Source organism: Cherax quadricarinatus, chromosome 1 (genome assembly GCF_038502225.1).
Source record: "Cherax quadricarinatus isolate ZL_2023a chromosome 1, ASM3850222v1, whole genome shotgun sequence".
Lineage (NCBI taxonomy): Eukaryota > Metazoa > Arthropoda > Malacostraca > Decapoda > Parastacidae > Cherax > Cherax quadricarinatus.
In genome coordinates, this window is record NC_091292.1 from 17,248,179 (window position 1) to 17,269,945 (window position 21,767).

The window sequence follows — 21,767 nt, forward strand, 5'->3', positions numbered from 1 at the left end:
ACCACTCTTCGTCTGAGACGCGTCCAATGTGCGCCCTTAGCCAGCCTCACATGTTCCGCCGGTGGCATTGTTTACCAGCCAGCCTCCGCGGTAACATCCAAGCATACAATCGGAACATTTCGTATTATTACAGTGTTTTTGGTGATTTTTTCTGGAAAATAAGTGACCATGGGCCCCAAGAAAGCTTCTAGTGCCAACCCTACAGCAATAAGGGTGAGAATTACTATAGAGATGAAGAAAAAGATCATTGATAAGTATGAAAGTGGAGTGCATGTCTCCGAGCTGGATAGGTTGTATAATAAACCCCAATCATCCATCGCTACTATTGGTGGTACAGCTGCTGCTGCTGCTGTACCACTGTCAGCTGCTGCTGCACTGTCAGCTGCTGCTGCACTGTCAGCTGCTGCTGCTACTGTAGCATCGTCTGCTGCTGCTATAGCATCGTCTGCTGCTGCTGCTGTACCACCGTCTGCTGCTGCTGTAGCATCGTCTGCTGCTGCTGTACCACCGTCTGCTGCTGCTGTAGCATCGTCTGCTGCTGCTGCTGTACCACCGTCTGCTGCTGCTGTAGCATCGTCTGCTGCTGCTGTAGCACTGTCAGCTGCTGCTGCTGCTGTAGCACCGTTGTTGGTGTGGCTTATTGAGAATACCAAGAAACAATTAACCCCAGAGGATTTGCCACCCAGGATAACCCAAAAAAGTCAGTGTCATCTAACTTATTTCCATTGGGGGTCCTTAATCTTGTCTCCCAGGATGCAACCCACACCAGTCCACTAACACGCAGGTGAACAGGGAAAAATGCCTGGAACTAGTGCTCATATTGGTGAATTTAAAGCCAGCAAAGGTTGGTTTGAGAGATTTAAGAATCGTAGTGGCATACACAGTGTGATAAGGCCTGTTCTGGAAGAAAATGCCAAACAGGACCTACAGTACTCAGGAGGAAAAGGCACTCCCAGGACACAGTGTCTCATCAGTCATTGCTGCATCTTCAATAAGGTACGTGTCATTTATTCTTCATTTAGTAGAGTAGTACATGCACAATATATATTGTGCATGTACTACTCTACTATTGTGCATGTATCCTTCTCTTTGTGTGTAGGAAAATGTATATTTCATGTGGTAAAAATTTTTTTTTCATACTTTTGGGTGTCTTGCACGGATTAATTTGATTTCCATTATTTCTTACGAGGAAAATTCATTCGCATACCGACCATTTCGCATAAAAATCAGCCCTCTTGCACGGATTAAAGTCGCTATGCGGGGGTCCACTGTACTATGGTCAGAAAGATAGGCAGAAGAAGTCGGTCTTAAAGTAAAGAATTTAGTCCATTGTGTGGTCCGAAACTGAGCGTGGAGAGGGAGTGCATGATGTGTCTGTCTTTTCCGAGTAGAATGGGAAGGTAACTAAGGAGCATCATCAGAAGATTGACGTTGGCGTTTAGGAGTAGGACCGGAGTTCGAAAATTGCCGTACCGTAGAGGGAGAGGCCGGAAGCATAGTCAAAGGAGAGCGGAGGTCAGACAAATCGAAGGAGTCAGTTGAAGCCCTGGTACCTGAAGCGGGTGAGGAAACAGCACCAGCAAGAGGTACAGGGTCATCAGGAGTGTCCGAAGAGTGGTCTAAGAACAAGGCAGGGTCAGAATGGGATGCGGTATCAAGAAGGGGCCCAGGGGCAGTGGCTTCATGGATTGGGTTCTCCATGGTTATGTTACTTCTTTGCTTTTTGTTTTTAAGAGAAAAAAAAAAAAAAAAAAAAAAAAAAAAAAAAAAAAAAAAAAAAAAAAAAGGGGGGGGGGGCGAGCCGGGAGGAATAGTTCCCAGGAGAAATGAAAGGGCCGGAAATCTACCCTCCGTGCAAGAGGACTTCAGCACCGCTAGTAGCACAGAAGCAGCATGGAACCAATGCCATACCCTACCCTTGATGCCAGTAAACCAGCAATCCAGGATAGCAACCTCACATCTGCCGAGCTACCTCGGTGGACAAAAGAGAGGGCGGCCAGATATCCACCACAAAGAATACCTCCTTCGGCCCCCACCCCCGGAATCCGAAAGGTGGCTTCCAGAGATTCACCCGTCACCCGAAAGACACCCAAAGCTACTCCAGGATACCGGTGAGGGATTGGGACATCCCCAGGCGATCCAGATTCCACGGCAAACTACGCTATCGCCAAGAACGTCAACGGAATGGGATGGACCCCAGTATCCTTTCCCCTACCTAGGAACTAGCGCGCCTGTGGGAGAAATCCCAAGGGCCAAAAAGAGGAAGGGCAAAAGGGAGGGGTGGGGAGGAGGAAAGGAAAAAGGGGAGGATGGGATAGGGAGGGGGGAATTGGGGGGTAATTAGGTTCGGTCTGAGGAAGGAGACCGACAGGTCTAATTCCTCAGACCAAGAGCCTCTTCAACACAACAAGGAGCCCCCCTTGAAGAGGTACATACTTTCAGATGTTGAAAAAACGTATATATACCTTTGGACCATTTAAGGGTTAATACACAACGCTTTCATTTACAATTCTCGGGATGAATTATTCATTACTCCTTCCTTTGATGATGATGGCATCTAAAGGTAGTTGTTATAAACAATTAAACTCAGTGGACATGGTATGTCGACGGAAATAATATGGCTCTGGGCCGTATTAAATATCGTGTAGCTATGTAGGGAGGTGTAGGTATGTAGCCGAGGTGAACTACATACCTACATTATTATTATAACCGATATTTATACATATGTGTACCTGCACCTAAGAAAACCTACACACTGTGCTGGCACGCAGGTATACATTAAAATCACTAAGAGTGTCTTATTAGTCTTGATGTAATAATAATAACACAATAATAATCACTATGAAGAGCATTAAATATTGTATAAAATGTTAATATAGACCTTCTGCTTAATCCATCTAAATACACACCACAGTAGAATAAATTAACAAATATGAGATTTTGTAGCCAGGCGGCTTGTAGGGCTTGTGGAAGCCAGGCGGCTTGTAGGGCTTGTGGTAGCCAGGCGGCTTGTAGGGCTTGTGGTAGCCAGGCGGCTTGTAGGGCTTGTGGTAGCCAGGCGGCTTGTAGGGCTTGTGGTAGCCAGGCGGCTTGTAGGGCTTGTGGTAGCCAGGCGGCTTGTAGGGCTTGTGGTAGCCAGGCGGCTTGTAGGGCTTGTGGTAGCCAGGCAGCTTGTAGGGCTTGTGGTAGCCAGGCAGCTTGTAGGGCTTGTGGTAGCCAGGCGGCTTGTAGGGCTTGTGGTAGCCAGGCGGCTTGTAGGGCTTGTGGTAGCCAGGCGGCTTGTAGGGCTTGTGGTAGCCAGGCGGCTTGTAGGGCTTGTGATAGCCAGGCGGCTTGTAAGGCTTGTGGTAGCCAGGCGGCTTGTAGGGCTTGTGGTAGCCAGGCGGCTTGTAGGGCTTGTGGTAGCCAGGCGGCTTGTAGTAGCCAGGCGACTTGTAGGGCTTGTGGTAGACAGGCGACTTGTAGGGCTTGCGGTAGCCAGGCGGCTTGTAGGGCTTGTGGTAGCCAGGCGGCTTGCAGGGCTTGTGGTAGCCAGGCGGCTTGTAGGGCTTGTGGTAGCCAGGCGACTTGTAGGGCTTGTGGTAGCCAGGCGACTTGTAGTCCAACATCAGAGAAAATGTGTCACTATAATATTACTGGGGGTAATCAGAAAATTATTCATTTCACATGCTTTCACTCAGGGGATCATTTCTTCTAAAAAATGGTATTACTTGAGAATGGGAGTGTTTATTTATTCTACTGTATCAACGTGGAGACAACTTGTACACAATGTAAAGTGACAAAACCAGACGTGATAGCCTGGGTTGTTTACATTATGTGGGTGGGGAGGGCTGCCTTTCCTGGCTACCTATACATCCCTACATTAAGACTACAAATATTTTAAGGTAAGTAATGGGAGTACTGTGTGTGTATTTTACTTTTTATTGTTTGTAATGCCTAGTTTTATTGCTAACATAGTACGTGTTAGTGTTAACGTGTTACCTGGCATTTATAAGTGGAAAAAATGGCATTCTGCTTTCTGGCAGTAGCCTGGAACCGAACCTGCAGTGTAAGTGGGGCCCTACTGTATATCTCACTACTAAGTACTCATGCTTTTTAAAGAGCAAAAGAGAGTGATAACTGAATGATTACTGGAATAAGGGGGGTGAACCGTGGAGCGGCCCTTACGAAGCCAAAGTGACAAGTGGACAAACTCGCATGTCTCTATAAATACCACGCCACACATCTATTTACTAGATGTTCCATCAACTTGCAAACTGCACTCATAAAAGCAATGGGTTGACAGTGGGAGTCATCAGGGTCTTAAGTACGTGGTTTAGGAAAAGGTAGAGCCACAATATTTTCCATGGATAGGGAAGACCCCTGTGGCTTAAGATTAATGAGATGCAAAGGAACTATGAGGGCTGACAGATGTAAATGTTGAAGCATACTAATGTGAATGCCATCAGGTCCAGCTGCTGATGAGCAGCAAGTGGAAAGTGTTGGCTCAAGTTCTGTAAGTGTAAACAGCACGTTATAAGACTGCTAGAACAGTAAAGGCAGCAACTCTCTGGCAGACTTGGATTAATAGCGTGCAATGCAAACCAACTAAAAATTTGGTCTCAAATAGGACAAAGTGTGTGAAATTACCCTCATGTAAACGGTGCCAAGAACACTAATTTTGCAATGGTATAATTTTTTATCTTTTTTCATAACAATACTTGTGTTAAGGAAAAGATTTACTACCATTTCAGAAAAGAATATAAATTTTGGGAGTCTGGACAGTGAAAGTATTAAGGTTTCTTCATTGTTTCTGAACAAAAGGAACCAATGACGTAAAATGAATGACACGAGAGAAAAAAAGTCAAAGCAAGTGAATCTTTCATGTTAAGAGGAGACTTACCATTAATAAAAATATATGGGCACTGCATTTCATCTTCAATATCCTGTAAAATACACAGTACAGTATAAACATCTGCCTTTCTACCAAATAATTATCTTCATATTTATTACAATCAGAAAATACAGCCATTGAATGTTTCATTAATTTCAATCGGTAATTCCATTATCATCATAAAGGCTAGCAATACAGCTTGAAGATTTATTTGACTTTTTATATTTTATTTTAGACTTCAATGTTGAGAAGAGACTTACCACTAGTGTAGACAGCTACTGTTGCCCTTCCTCTTCTTTAATCTCTGTTCTGTAAAATACACAGTATAATTTACATCTGCCTTTCAACCAAATAATTATCTTCATATTTATTACAATCAGACAAAATACAGCCATTGAATGTTTCATTAATTTCAATCGGTAATTCCATTATCATCATAAAGGCTTGCAATAAAGTTTAGAGATTAATTTGACTTTTTCTATTTTTTTTTTTTATACATCTTCAATGATGAGGTGAGACTTAGTATTAGTGTAGACAGTTACTGTTGCTCTTCCTCATAAAACCTTGTCCTGCAAAATACACAGTATAAATACTATATGCCTTTCTACCAAATAATTATCTCATTTATTGCAATCAGACAAAATTCAGCCAGTGAGTGTTTCATTAATGTTAATCAGTAATTCCATTATCATCAAAGGTTTCAACAAGGCTTTAGATTTATATGACGACTTTAAGAGTTCAAGTCAAATGATTACAGTATAAACTGAACAATTATTTTTTTATTATTATCACACTGGCCGATTCCCAACAAAGAAGGGTGGCCCGAAAAAGAAAAACTTTCACCATCATTCACTACGTCACTATCTTGCCAGAAGGGTGCTTTACACTACAGCTTTTAAACTGCAACATTAACACCCCTCCTTCAGAGTGCAGGCACTGTACTTCCTATCTCCAGGGCTCAAGTCCGGCCTGCCGGTTTCCCTGAATCCCTTCATAAATGTTACTTTGCTCACTCTCCAACAGCACGTCAAGTATTAAAAACCATTTGTCTCCATTCACTCCTATCAAACATGCTCACGCATGCCTCCTGGAAGTCCAAGCCCCTTGCACACAAAACCTCCTTTACCCCCCCCTCCAACCTTTCCTAGGCCGACCCCTACCCCGCCTTCCTTCCACTACAGACTGATACACTCTTGAAGTCACTCTGTTTCGCTCCATTCTCTCTACATGTCCGAACCACCTCAACAACCCTTCCTCAGCCCTCTGGACAAAGTTTTGGTAATCCCGCACCTCCTCCTAACTTCTAAACTACGAATTTTCTGCATTATATTCACAAGACACATTGCCCTCAGACATGACATCTCCACTGCCTCCAGCCTTCTCATCGCTGCAACATTCATCACCCATGCTTCACACCCATATAAGAGCGTTGGTAAAACTATACTCTCATACATTTCCCTCTTTGCCTCCAATGACAAGGTTCTTTGTCTCCACAGACTCCTAAGTGCACTGCTCACCCTTTTCCCCTCATCAATTCTATGATTCACCTCAACAATATATTTTGAAATTTGAGTAACCTACACAATACAATATTCTTCATATTATTACCTGCAAAAGTATATTTAAAGTTTGTGTTAAAGCTATTTAAATTATGTCTTAGGCCAATGTACATGGGCAAAGTCCTGTGAATACTTAAAAATGTCACGGCAGAAATTTGCCCCTTCCTGCATCGAGTGCAGGGTTATTTTTTGGTCACTTGTAATGAGAGAATGGGTGAGATGTTATCAACAAATTTTGTTGAAAATAAGAAAAAGTTTTGGAGTGAGATCAACAAGTTAAGGAAGCCTAGAGAACAAATGGATTTGTCAGTTAAAAATAGGAGAGGAGAGTTATTAAATGGAGAGTTAGATTTATTGGGAAGATGGAAGGAATATTCTGAGGAATTGTTAAATGTTGATGAAGATACGGAAGCTGTGATTTCGTGTATAGGGCAAGGAGGAATAACATCTTGTAAGAGTGAGGAAGAGCCAGTTGCGAGTGTGGGTTAAGTTCGTGAGGGAGTAGGTAAAATGAAAGGGGGTACGGCAGCCGGGATTGATGGGATCAAGATAGAAATGTTAAAAGCAGGTGGGGATATAGTTTTGGAGTGGTTGGTGCAATTATTTAATAAATGTATGGAAGAGGGTAAGGTACCTAGGGATTGGCAGAGAGCATGCATAGTTCCTTTGTATAAAGGCAAAGGGGACAAAAGAGTGCAAAAATTATAGGGGGATAAATCTGTTGAGTATACCTGGTAAAGTGTATGGTACTTATTATTGAAAGAATTAAGAGTAAGACGGAGAATAGGATAGCAGATGAACAAGGAGGCTTTAGGAAAGGTAGGGGGTGTGTGGACCAGGTGTTTACAGTGAAACATATAAGTGAACAGTATTTAGATAAGGCTAAAGAGGTTTTTGTGGCAGTTATGGATTTGGAAAAGGCGTATGATGAGGGGAAAAGGGCGAGTGGTGCACTTAGGAGTCTGTGGAGAGTACTTAGTTTTGGACAAAAGGGGAATGTATGGAGTATGTTTTAGCTCATGGGTGATGAATGTTGCAGCGAGGAGAAGGCTGGAGGCAGTGGAGATGTCATGTCTGAGGGCAATGTGTGGTGTGAATATAATGCAGAGAATTCGTAGTTTGGAAGTTAGTTTGGAAGTCCAGAGGGCTGAGGAAGGGTTGTTGAGGTGGTTCGGACATGTAGAGAGAATGGAGCAAAACAGAATGACTTCAAGAGTGCATCAGTCTGTAGTGGAAGGAAGGCGGGGAAGGGGTCGGCCTAGGAAAGGTTGGAGGGATGGGGTAAAGGTTTTGTGTGCAAGGGGCTTGGACTTCCAGCAGGCATGATAGGAGTGAATGGAGACAAATGGGTTTTTAATACTTGACGTGCTGTTGGAGTGCGAGCAAAGTAACATTTATGAAGGGATTCAGGGAAACCTGCAGGCCGGACTTGAGTCCTAGAGATGGGAAGTACAGTGCCTGCACTCTGAAGGAAGGGTGTTAATGTTGCAGTTTAAAAACTGTAGTGTAAAACCCCCTTCTGGCAAGGCAGTGATGGAGTGAATGATGGTGAAGTTTTTCTTTTTCGGGCCACCTTGCCTTGGTGGGAATCGGCCAGTGTGTTAATAAACAAAAAAATTGTAAGTTTAAGGGTTAAGGGGGGAGTCGGGAATTTTTTCAGCGCTCACAAGAAAAATTCGAAAAATTATGGAAATGAGTTATTCATACAGAAAAATAGCTTAACTCTTTGGCAACACAATGGTACAAGAATCAATAATCTACAACGTTTCTACAAGAAATTAGTCATTTATATCAGGTATGGTGGCGGCGATATAGGTAGCGCGTCTGTTCTCAACCCATGTATTTTTTGGAAATTTTTCCTTGTTTTTTATCGCTTTTTCTTTGCATTATTCTTTCTGATATAATTGATTATTTGGCATCATATAAGAGTAGGTGGAGCTTATCAATAGACGTCTAGCCTATCGGGAAGCACCTAGGTACACTCGGCAGTGCTCCCTCTCCATACGGCGCCAGGTGAAATCACTTCATTATTACGCTTATATCAGCTTATGTATTAACTATATGGCTTATTTATCTATCAGAATTGATCTAATATGATATAATAATCACTATAAATAACAAACATGTTATATACTCTAGACTGAATAAAATAGGCCATAATATAGCGAGAGTCCACCAGCAATATCTCGATATAAAAGTTACTCCTCGTCTCCATGTTGTATTGTTTGGTCTGTGAGTGAGAGAAAACAGTGTTTTGAAGAGGATAACTGCACTAGAACATCAATTTACTAAGAAATACACCAAAACAAATGCGATTTTCGCGAATTTTTTTTTTTTTTTGATGGTAGGCCGGCTGGCGTTCAAGGCCTATATCTCGGAAGTAACTTATTCACTTCCATTTCGCTTAAAAACTCCATTATTAATGATTGTATTGAAATGATTTTCACAGACAATATAAAACAAAGTGTGTTTTAAATTTTAATGATAGATTTTTTGGAATATCTCAAATATTTTTGATTTTGTGGGGGGGGGGGGGGGGGGGTAAAAGGCAGATATTTTGGTGAATGCCAAAAATTCTGTCAAATGTATTTTTTTTTTACCATGACAATAAGATATACAGTGGACCCCCGGTTAACGATTTTAATCCGTGCAAGAGGGCTCATCGTTATGCGAAATAATCGTTATGCGAATGAATTTTCCCCATAAGAAATAATGGAAATCAAATTAATCCGTGCAAGACGCCCAAAAGTATGAAAAAAATTTTTTTTTACCACATGAAATGTTAATTTTAATACACACAAACTGAAAAAGGCATGCACAATTAAATGACACTTACTTTTATTGAAGATCTGGTGATGATTGATGGGATGGGAGGAGGGGAGAGCATTATCTTCTTACTGTTTAGAAGGGGAATCCCCTTCCATTACGACTTGAGGTAGCAAGTCCTTTTCCGGGGTTACTTCCCTTCTTCTTTTAATGCCACTAGGACCAGCTTGAGTCACTGGACCTCTGTCGCACAACAAATCTGTCCATAGAGCTCTGTACCTCCCGTTCCTTTACGATTTGTCTAAAATGGGCCACAACATTGTCATTGAAATAGTCACCAGCACGGCTTGCAACAGCTGTGTCAGGGTGATTTTCATCTATAAAGGTTTGCAGTTCAACCCACTGTGCACACATTTCCTTAATCTTTGAAGTAGGCACAATGGATTCCACAACTGGCATAGGCTTCTCAGGGTTAGCCCCAAACCCTTCAAAATCTTTCTTAATTTCCATACTAATTCTCACCCTTTTTACCACAGGGTTGGCACTAGAAGCTTTCTTGGGGCCCATGGTCACTTATTTTCCAGAAACAGCACCGAAAACACTGTAATAATACGAAATATTCCGAGTGTATGCTTGGATGTTACCGTGGAGGCTGGCTGGTAAACAATGGGACGGCCGGCACATGTGAGGCTGGCTGAGGGCACATTGGACGCGTCTCGGACGAAAATCGGTAAGCGGGTTTTTAATCGGTATGCGCGGCAAAAATTTTGCGATAAAAGTAATCGGTATGCGGAAAAATCGCTATGTGATGCCATCGTTATGCGGGGGTCCACTGTATTAGATGAAATGGCAATGTAAAAACGTCGTGCTAGTTGTATTCTAACAGTTGGGAATGTCGGAAGTGCCACTCGTAGTGCCAATTTGTCAGCCCATGCTGCCATATATCATAATTATGTTAATATTTTTTTCTATGTTGTTTGTTGGCCAATCATACTGAAACTTTGTCACATTAAACTATATATGCACCTCTAAAAGTACACCAAAAATAAAATAAATCGGTTGACAAAAAAAAAAAATGTTCGCTTCCCTCCTTAAATTCCAGTAGCCACTTAAAACCATACATGAAATCTTTCCTTGTCATTCTGTCTGAAAATAGGAACATCTCTGATACATCTTTCATAATTTGAAGAAATAGTACCAGTCTTAGTACTGAGGCACTGAAATTTACCCCACATCTTACGTCTGGTGTCAAGCAAAACACCCAATTATTTGTAAGATAATACCCCCACCCCACCGCATCTTTTGGCTGGTAATATACAATACTCTCCTCACATCAGCAGAAACCAAGTAAATGCTCTGCACCACACAATTCGTGCCAGTAAATCAGCAATCCAGGATGGCAACCTTGAATTCACTGAGCCACTTCGGCTGACAAAACAGAAGGGTGACCGGACATGCGCCATGAGTTATACTCCCTCCCTTTGGATACCACTTGGGACTGACATGCAGCCTCCAAGGATACTGTCACCCAAGTGTGCCCATTGAGACTCCAGAGGGAGACCAAACACATTCAACGATAACCCAATTCATAGGGAAAACACCACCACTGAAGGTCTGAATGGAATGGGATGGACAAAAATCCATTTCTTCTAAACAAGTAGAATATCCCCAAAGGCCGAATGGACAGGCCACTGAGGTTTGTTCCGAGGAAGAAGACTTGAGGCTGAATTACCTTTTATAAGAGCCTCTTCGCCCCAAAAAGGGATACCCGCTTAAAAGGAAGCTGAAATATGAAACGGTAGCTGCTTAGAACTTAATCTATATACAAATGCACAATTAAACACACTACTGACCAGTACCAATAATTAATCAGGAATCATGGGACCAACAAATATTTACCTTCATGATAGATCTCTAAGGGTAGTTCTCAATGGAACAGAATCAGCAAGACATCCTACTGGGTCAAGTATTCCACAAGGAAGTGTCCTGGAACCATTCTTATGGAATGTCTACTTCAATGACCCACTGCATGTCATCCCAGAACCCCATGCATGCAATGTCTGTACTCTGACATTTACTTATCCAAGAGAAGAAATGCCAGCAGCTCCAAGCCACATCAATCGCCAGCTAAGAGCTATATCAGCTTAGGGAAACAGATGTCAAGTAACATTTGCACCTGAAAAAACACAAATGATGGTCTCTAGGCACTATGATGGTAATGCTGGTGTAGTAGTAAGTATGAATGGGAGGGTGTTGTTACCTGAGGAAGAAGGCAGCCAGGAAGCTTACAGCACTTCACCATATCTCGCATCTGCCTGTCAGCAGGGTTTTCAAGATTCTGTACGAGGCACAAGTACGCTCACATCTTGAGTATGCTCCACTTTCTTGGTTTGCCTCTGCCCCCCACCACCTGAGACTGCTTGACAGAGAACAGCAAGATGTCTCATCTCTCACCTGGACCCATCCTGGATAGAGCTGTTATTTCAGCAGAGCCTTCAACACAGGAGGGATGTTGGTGGCCTTAGTGTTATATACAAGACCAACATTGTCAAGTATCACACTTGGATCTCGTTATGCACTGCATGTGGCATGATTTTTATTATACTGCACACACTGACCATGCAGATCCGTTCTTTCACATGTAGGTCTACCAGCTTTCTCTCGCTAGATTTGAAACCGCTAGAATTTTGGTGTAATAATACGGCACAAACACGGGCTTGCAAGCCATACTAATATGACATTGAAATTGAAAAGGTTAAGATGTTCTGCAAAGTCCATCAATCAGAAGGCTAAATCCACTGCATATGTATTTTCTCCGGTAGAATATGGGTGCATCAATCCAACATGTTTTCCTTTAAACAAACATCCCCCCCCTCCCCACAGTTTGTAACACCAGAGGTATCTATTACTAAAGGTATAAACTTACTTAAAAACTTTGTTGCTCATTCAGCACGTATCCATCATCTGAAATACAAAACAGTGGCTGCTTAGAATTTAATTCAATTTACAAATACACAATCATGCACACTATTGATCAGTATCAATAATTAATCAGGAATCATGGGACTAACAGACTGTATTTCATAGCATCATTGTAACTAATTTTTTTTTTCAAGGTTTTAATTAATATTTAAAAATTTCCTGCTGTGAGTAAATGCAGTCAAGTACACTTTTGAAAGAAAATATATTGGATGTTCTTTTTTTTTTACAGAACTTTGTAAGTAGCTCTAATATCTATAACAACAGATTTGCCTCCACCACTTCCTTATCCAATATGAAGATTTCGTTACTGTGTCAACTAAATTAACCAATAATGTACACCGACAATATTCAAAATTAAGTGCAAATTTTTGAAAACTCGATTGCATTTACACCAGATTTCATAATAGAGAAGAGTTTCTTAAGAGATTATTGCATTCAATTTAAAACTCAAAGGAAATACAGCATTCATGTTGAGAAGAGACTTACTGTTAGTGTAGATGGTTACCGTTGCTCTTCCTCTTCTTTCTCGTCCTGCAAAATACATAGTATAAATTTATGCCATTGCCAAATAATTGCTTTTCAAATTTATGTCAATCAGAAAAAATTCAGCCGGCGAGAGTTTCATTATTTTCAATCGGTAATTCCATTATCAAACTAAAGGCTTTCATCTGGGGAGTGCAAATCAAATGACTACAGTATAAATTAAACAATATATCTTGAGGATTGCTGGTTTCTTTTTCTGTCTCAAAGACGCTAGATAACAGGGATATCTTGCTACTCCTACTTACACTTTGGTCACACTTCACAGACACGCACATGTATATATATACATACATACATCTAGGTTTTGCTCCTTTTTCTACATAGCTCTTGTTCTTCTTTATTTCTTCTATTGTCCATGGGGAAGTGGAAAAGAATCTTTCCTCCGTAAGCCATGCGTGTCGTATGAGGCGACTAAAATGCCGGGAGCAATGGGCTAGTAACCCCTTCTCCTCTAGACATTTACTAAAAAAAGAGAAGAAAAACTTTATAAAACTGGGATGCTAAGCGAAACAAAGTTGAAGGGGGAAGGGGAGTTTCGGTGGGGGGAAATAAATGGGATTAAATCTAAAGTATCTGAGAGAGTTAGAGGAAAGGAAGGGGTAGCAGTAATGTTGAATGATCAGTTATGGAAGGAGAAAAGAGAATATGAATGTGTAAATGCAAGAATTATGTGGATTAAAGTAAAGGTTGGATGCGAAAAGTGGGTCATAATAAGCGTGTATGCACCTGGAGAAGAGAGGAATGCAGAGGAGAGAGAGAGATTTTGGGAGATGTTAAGTGAATGTATAGGAGCCTTTGAACCAAGTGAGAGAGTAATTGTGGTAGGGGACCTAAATGCTAAAGTAGGAGAAACTTTTAGAGAGGGTGTGGTAGGTAAGTTTGGGGTGCCAGGTGTAAATGATAATGGGAGCCCTTTGATTGAACTTTGTATAGAAAGGGGTTTAGTTATAGGTAATACATATTTTAAGAAAAAGAGGATAAATAAGTATACAAGATATGATGTAGGGCGAAATGACAGTAGTTTGTTGGATTATGTATTGGTAGATAAAAGTCTGTTGAGTAGACTTCAGGATGTACATGTTTATAGAGGGGATACAGATATATCAGATCACTTTCTAGTTGTAGCTACAGTGAGTGCAAAAGGTAGATGGGATACAGGGAGAATAGAAGAATCAGGGAAGAGAGAGGTGAAGGTTTATAAACTAAAAGAGGAGGCAGTTAGGGAAAGATATAAACAGCTTTTGGAGGATAGATGGGCTAATGAGAGCATAGGCAATGGGGTCGAAGAGGTATGGGGTAGGTTTAAAAATGTAGTGTTAGAGTGTTCAGCAGAAGTTTGTGGTTACAGGAAAGTGGGTGCGGGAGGGAAGAGGAGCGATTGGTGGAATGATGATGTAAAGAATGTAGTAAGGGAGAAAAAGCTAGCATATGAGGAGTTTTTACAAAGTAGAAGTGATACAAGGAGGGAAGAGGATATGGAAAAAAAGAGAGAGGTTAAGAAAGTGGTGAAGCAATGTAAAAAGAGAGCAAATGAGAGTGGGTGAGATGTTATCAACAAATTTTGTTGAAAATAAGAAAAAGTTTTAGAGTGAGATTAACAAGTTAAGGAAGCAAAGAGAACAAATGGATTTGTCAGTTAAAAATAGGAGAGGAGAGTTATTAAATGGAGAGTTAGATTTATTGGGAAGATGGAGGGAATATTTTGAGGAATTGTTAAATGTTGATGAAGATAGGGAAGCTGAGATTTCGAGTATAGGGCAAGGAGGAATAACATCTTGTAGGAGTGAGGAAGAGCCAGCTGTGAGTGTGGGGGAAGTTCATGAGGCAGTAGGTAAAATGAAAGGGGGTAAGGCAGCTGGGATTGATGGGATAAAGATGGAAATGTTAAAAGCAGGTGGGGATCTAGTTTTGGAGTGGTTGGTGCAATTATTTAATAAATGTATGGAAGAGGGTAAGGTACCTAGGAATTGGCAGAGAGCATGTATAGTTCCTTTGTATAAAGGCAAAGGGGACAAAAGAGTGCAAAAATTATAAGGGGGGTAAGTCTGTTGAGTATACCTGGTAAAGTGTATGGTAGAGTTATTATTGAAAGAATTAAGAGTAAGACGGAGAATAGGATAGCAGATGAACAAGGAGGCTTTAGGAAAGGTAGGGGGTGTGTGGACCAGGTGTTTACAGTGAAACATATAAGTGAACAGTATTTAGATAAGGTTAAAGAGGTCTTTGTGGCATTTATGGATTTGGAAAAGGTGTATGACAGGGTGGATAGTAGGGCAATGTGGCAGATGTATGGTGTAGGAGGTAGGTTACTGAAAGCAGTGAAGAGTTTTTACGAGGATAGTGAGGCTCAAGTTAGAGTATGTAGGAAAGAGGGAAATTATTTCCCAGTAAAAGTAGGCCTTAGACAAGGATGTGTGATGTCACCATGGTTGTTTAATATATTTATAGATGGGGTTGTAAGAGAAGTAAATGCGAGGGTCTTGACAAGAGGCGTGGAGTTAAAAGATAAAGAATCACACAAAGTGGGAGTTGTCACAGCTGCTCTTTGCTGATGACACTGTGCTCTTGGGAGATTCTGAAGAAAAGTTGCAGAGATTGGTGGATGAATTTGGTAGTGTGTGCAAAAGAAGAAAATTAAAAGTGAATACAGGAAAGAGTAAGGTTATGAGGATAACAAAGATTAGGTGATGAAAGATTGTATATCAGATTGGAGGGAGAGGAAATGGAGGAGGTGAATGTATTCAGATATTTGGGAGTGGACGTGTCAGCGGATGGGTCTATGAAAGATGAGGTGAATCATAGAATTGGTGAGGGGAAAAGGGTGAGTGGTGCACTTAGGAGTCTGTGGAGACAAAGAACTTTGTCCTTGGAAGCAAAGAGGGGAATGTATGAGAGTATAGTTTTACCAATGCTCTTATATGGGTGTGAAGCATGGGTGATGAATGTTGCAGCGAGGAGAAGGCTGGAGGCAGTGGAGATGTCATGTCTGAGGGCAATGTGTGGTGTAAATATAATGCAGAGAATTCGTAGTTTGGAAGTTAGGAGGAGGTGTGGGATTACCAAAACTCTTGTCCAAAGGGCTGAGGAAGGGTTGTTGAGGTGGTTCGAACATGTAGAGAGAATGGAGTGAAACAGAATGACTTCAAGAGTGTATCAGTCTGTAGTGGAAGGAAGGCGGGGTAGGGGTCAGCCTAGGAAAGGTTGGAGGGATGGGGTAAAGGAGGTTTTGTGTGCGAGGGGCTTGGACTTCCAGCAGGCATGCGTGAGTGTTTGATAGGAGTGAATGGAGACGAATGGTTTTTAACCCTTTGACTGTTTCCGACGTATAAATACGTCTTACGAGCCAATGTTTCTGACGTATTTATACGCACAAATTCTAGCGGCTTCAAATCGAGCGCCAAAGGCCTGATAGGCCTACACGGGAGAGAATGGGTCTCAGTGGTCGGTGTGCACCCTGTGAAAAAAATCTGGGACCTAGCGGTGCATTGTGGGAACGCCATGTTGTCAGTCCATTTTCACCATGCCTCTCGGTAAGAAGTTCCTCACTCCTCAGCGGATTGGAGGTCTTTTGTTCCCAAGTGATAGCTCTAACAGCGATGAAAGTGTCAGTGACAGTGAATTCAAGGGTTTTCAATTGAGTGTTACCGAAAAAAGTGCCCAGGATAACGTAAATAGTGACGAAAACCCAGATGACCCACAACCTTCGACCTCTGGTGCTGTGCCGGCTTGTTCACGTTCACGTTCGCCTGTACCAGGACGAAAGAGGAAACTATTTGGTCGTGTACAACACCCTGATGATAGCAGTGATAGTGATAGTGATAGTGATTTCAAAGTCATTGAAAGCAGTTCTAGTGACAGTGAGAGTGAATATTCCCCAGTGAAGCGCCAGTATGTACGACGTAGCATGCGGTCTGGTAGTGTTTCATATGTTGTTCCAAGGGGAAGGAGAAACTCTGGGAGCACATCCCGTGGCCCAACACCACGACCTGATAGTGAAGATGACGATATTGTAACGATGGGTATGAATGGTGACAGTGAGGGAGGAGGCAGTGGTGGTGATAGTGAGGGTGGCACGGCCCATGTGGCACCATCACCGGGCCACGCTACTAGCCACGCGGCTGACTCAGCAGAACAACCAGCCTCACCCTACCCCACACTGCCACAACCTGCACCACCACAACCTGCACAGCCACAACCACAGCCACAACCACAGTACAATATCCAGACCCCACCAGCAGACCGCATCTGGGATTGGCAGGACGGTGACGAGTTTGTTCCCAGTCCCCATGACTTTGATGAAACACAAAGTGGAATAAAGCCATCTTGTCCACTTGGGAACAATGCCAGTGAACTGGACTGCTTTGAGTTATTCTTCGATGAACCCCTGATGGACATCATTGTCAGGGAAACCAACACATACTGTGAATACACCATGGCAAATACAATTCTCTCACCAAAATCACAGCTACACAAGTGGAAGGAGACAACTGTGGCAGAGATGTACCTGTTTTTTGCCACAATAATGCTTATGCCACATGTGTATAAGCACACTGTCACCACATACTGGACAACAGATCGCCTGATTTCAACTCCAGGTTTTAGTGACATTATAGGTGTCAATCGTTTCCTGATACTGTTGCGTATGTTACACTTTTCAGACAAAACCAGGCCTGACAGAAGCGACAGGTTATATAAGATAAGAAATGTGTTTATGTACCTGAAACAAAAGTGCTGCATGTATTTTTATCCCTTCAGGAAGCTTGCTATTGATGAGTCCTTGATTTTATTCAAAGGAAGACTCTCATTCAAGCAATATATACCAAGCAAGAGGAAACGCTTTGGTATAAAGCTATTTGTACTGTGTGATTGCAGAAGTGGTCTTGTTTTAGATATTATTGTGTACACTGGCAGTAATACTTTGAGAGATACCATGAAGTTATTGGGTATCTCTGGTGATGTGGTTCGAACAATGATGGAACCATATCTTGGTAAGGGGCATATGTTATTTACTGATAACTGGTACACAAGCCCCTTACTCAGTGATTTCTTGCGAGTGAACTTGACAGACGTGTGTGGCACAGTGCGTGGTAATCGCAAACATATGCCAAGGTTCGACGCTGGCACTCGCAGAGGTGAGGTGCAAGCCTTTGCTGCCAATGACATCATGGCATTTCGGTGGCATGACAAACGTGATGTCACATTGTTGACATCAGTTCACACAAACGAAATGGTACCCAGTGGCAGGGACAACAGAGAGACCAATGAACCCATTCTAAAGCCTGCAGCTGTCATGGACTACAACCTCAATATGCGCTTAGTGGACAAATGTGACATGCAGATTGGGTTTGCAGACTGTACGCAAGAGTTATAAGTGGTATATCAAACTTTTTTTCCATCTTGTTGATATCTCTATGCTAAATGCTTATAACATATACAAGTTGAAGACCAACAAAACACCAAAATATGGTGAATTTTGCCTGTCAGTAATCAGACAAATAATTGCAAAGTACAAAGGAGCAACTCCTGCAATAGACCAGCGCCCACAGACGTCATCTCGTTTGAGGCCTGGTGATCACTACCCCATACAACTGCCTCCTACTACTGCCAAGAAAAATGCTCAGAAGAGGTGTTATGTATGTATGCATACCACAAAACGCCCACAAACACGCAGAGACACTCGTTTTATGTGTGAGGAGTGTGAAGTGCCCCTCTGCATATACCCATGTTTCAAAGAGTTCCACAAGCTGCAGCAGTTCTAGGAACGTGGTTAGTGACTGTACATATGTATATATATTATGGAACAATAGTAATAAACATTGTTTTGTATTGTTTGTTTGTGTAAACAAAGTGTATACACAAACTAATAGTGATGAAGTTTGTTCTGTTATTGTGTTGTAAATAATGAGTGTATATTTGAACAATGCACCTTACATTGGTCTCACAGGCCACATAAGTTACCTGGAAAAGAAAAATATTGAAAAATGCAAGAAACCTTTGAATTAGAGTAAATAAAAGAATACCAGGTGGGCGGCAGTCGCCGCTGTTGCCGTACGCACGTCAATTTCTGCAAACTTTGCGGCTCTATATCTCGGTAAGTACTGATGGCAAAAAATTTTTTTTAGGCTTAAAACACTAGTAAAAATATTCCTAACATTTTCATAAGAAAAAATAATTTTTTTTTTTTTCGAATATTTGGCGACATAGAATCATAGTTTCAGAGAGGGCCCTGAAACAGTCAAAGGGTTAATACTTGACGTGCTGTTGGAGTGTGAGCAAAATAACATTTATGAAGGGGTTCAGGGAAACCGGCAGGCCGGACTTGAGTCCTGGAGATGGGAAGTACAGTGCCTGCACTCTGAAGGAGGGGTGTTAATGTTGCAGTTTAACCCTTTCAGGGTCCGTCCCGTAGATCTACGGCTTTACGTTCAGGGTCCAAACCGTAGGTCTACGGCTTTACTTTCAGGGTCCAAACCGTAGATCTACGGCTTTACGTTCAGGGTCCAAACCGTAGATCTACGTCATGAGCTCAGCTCACTCTGATAAACTGAGTGGTACATTTGGGCCTAGATATGAGAGAATACATCTATGTGGTATGTGTGCACCACATAAAACAGATCCTGCAGCACGCTGTGTATAATGAGAGAAAAAAACTGAAATCATGATTTTTCGATTAAAACAGCGACTTTGCAGTGTTTTTTCGTATGTTTTTTATAGTTGTATTTGCGATTTCTTGGTCTCAGTTGATAGAATGGAAGACATATTACAGATTTTGATTGGTTTTAGCACTGGAAATGGCTTGAAACTGAGCTCAAAGTAGCAGACATGTTAAATTTTTGTCGATATTCAAGAGTAAACAAACGACCTCACACATCTACTACACACCAGCTGGAGGGGCTAATATGCATTCACAAATATGGTGATGATATTTATACAATTATTACAGTATTGCATAACAGTAAATCGTCTATTTTTTGGTGTGAATAAAAATTCATAATGTGAATAAAAAATCAAAATGGAATTTATTTGTAAAGCCTCAAAATGTAACTAATGAACAGAGGAAATGTTAGTTTAGTTCCAGGAATACCTACATTGTTTATTCTGGACCCTATTTTGAAATTGGAATATTTTGAACTTTGTGTTAAACTGGCGAAATTAACAATTTCCGATCGCTTTAATTTGTAGTTGAAACAGTTGACTTGCTGATTTCTTGTACTCAGTCGATAGAATAGAAGTAATACTAGTGAAATAGCTAAGAATTTGGTTGGCTGGAATAATGCAATTGGCCTAAAATGGGAGTCGAAGTCAGCAAAATCGCCGATTCGTAAATATCGTTGACACATCAAAATTCGCGAGAGCATAATTTCGTCAATTTTCCATCAAATTTCATACTTTTTGTTTTATTACCTTCACAAAAAGATTCTCTACCATTTCATAAGAAAAAATAAAATTTTTTTTTGAAAATTCTTGGACACTGGGGCACCACTTCAGATTTGGGCCTTGGACCCTGAAGGGGTTAAAAACTGTAGTGTAAAGCACCCTTCTGGCAAGACAGTGATGGAGTGAATGATAGTGAAAGTTTTTCTTTTTCGGGGCACCCTGCCCTGGTGGGAATCGGCCAGTGATAAAAAAAAAAAAATCTTGAAATTTGAGTAACCTACACAATATATTCGTCTTCAAATTCAAAAGGAGTTAAACATGTACAGCAGTTGGGTATCTTTAATACTGAAACATTTCACCTATGCGGTAGGTTTTGTTAGTCAAATACACGTTGATGGACCGATTAAATCTTTACTTTGCCATTACCGCTGCCTATTATACATTCTCTTCTGTATCTGACTGACAAAGCCTACCGTGTAGGCGAAAAATTTCAGCATTAAGGGCATCCAACTATAGTACTTGTGTCTTGTTTGTCTATATTTTTACCATTTTCAACACCTTCAAATTATTCCCTGCAAAAGCAAATTAGTGTTAAAGCTATAATAATAATAATATATAATTATTAATTTATTTTATTATCACACTGGCCGATTCCCACCAAGGCAGGGTGGCCCGAAAAAGAAAAACTTTCACCATCATTCACTCCATCACCGTCTTGCCAGAAGGGTGCTTTACACTACAGTTTTTAAACTGCAACATTAACACCCCTCCTTCAGAGTGCAGGCACTGTACTTCCCATCTCCAGGACTCAAGTCCGGCCTGCCGGTTTCCCTGAATCCCTTCATAAATGTTACTTTGCTCACACTCCAACAGCACGTCAAATATTAAAAACCATTTGTCTCTATTCACTCCTATCAAACACGCTCACGCATGCCTGCTTGAAGTCCAAGCCCCTCGCACACAAAACCTCCTTTACCCCCTCCCTCCAACCTTTCCTAGGCCGACCCCTACCCCGTCTTCCTTCCACTACAGACTGATACACTCTTGAAGTTATTTTGTTTCGCTCCATTCTCTCCACATGTCCGAACCACCTCAACAACCCTTCCTCAGCCCTCTGGACAACAGTTTTGGTAATCCCGCACCTCCTCCTAACTTCCAAACTACGAATTCTCTGCATTATATTCACACCACACATTGCTCTCAGACATGACATCTCCACTGCCTCCAGCCTTCTCCTCGCTGCAACATACATCACCCATGCTTCACACCCATATAAGAGCGTTGGTAAAACTATACTCTCATACATTCCCCTCTTAGCCTCCAAGGACAAAGTTCTTTGTCTCCACAGACTCCTAAGTGCACCACTCACCCTTTTCCCCTCATCAATTCTATGATTCACCTCATCTTTCATAGACCCATCCGCTGACACGTCCACTCCCAAATATCTGAATACATTCACCTCCTCCATACTCTCTCCCTCCAATCTGATATCCAATCTTTCATCACCTAATGTTTTTGTTATCCTCATAACCTTACTCTTTCCTGTATTCACTTTCAATTTTCTTCTTTTGCACACCCTACCAAATTCATCCACCAATCTCTGCAACTTCTCTTCAGAATCTCCCAAGAGCACAGTGTCATCAGCAAAGAGCAGCTGTGACAACTCC

The 21,767-nt window shown here is 41.7% G+C and overlaps 1 long non-coding RNA gene across 14 annotated transcripts in view; it reads right to left on the reverse strand.

Annotated features, from left to right (window-relative positions):
• LOC128686901 (uncharacterized) overlaps window positions 1-21,767 on the reverse strand; it is a 141,085-nt gene that overhangs the window by 49,588 nt on the left and 69,730 nt on the right. For all 14 annotated transcript variants that reach the window (XR_011393954.1, XR_011393949.1, XR_011393963.1 and 11 more), the window contains 4 exons: window positions 12,667-12,711; window positions 12,125-12,162; window positions 5,134-5,182; window positions 4,883-4,925 (listed from right to left, as the gene is read on the reverse strand). This is a non-coding gene — a long non-coding RNA (uncharacterized lncRNA). The remainder of the gene's footprint in view (window positions 1-4,882; window positions 4,926-5,133; window positions 5,183-12,124; window positions 12,163-12,666; window positions 12,712-21,767) is intronic.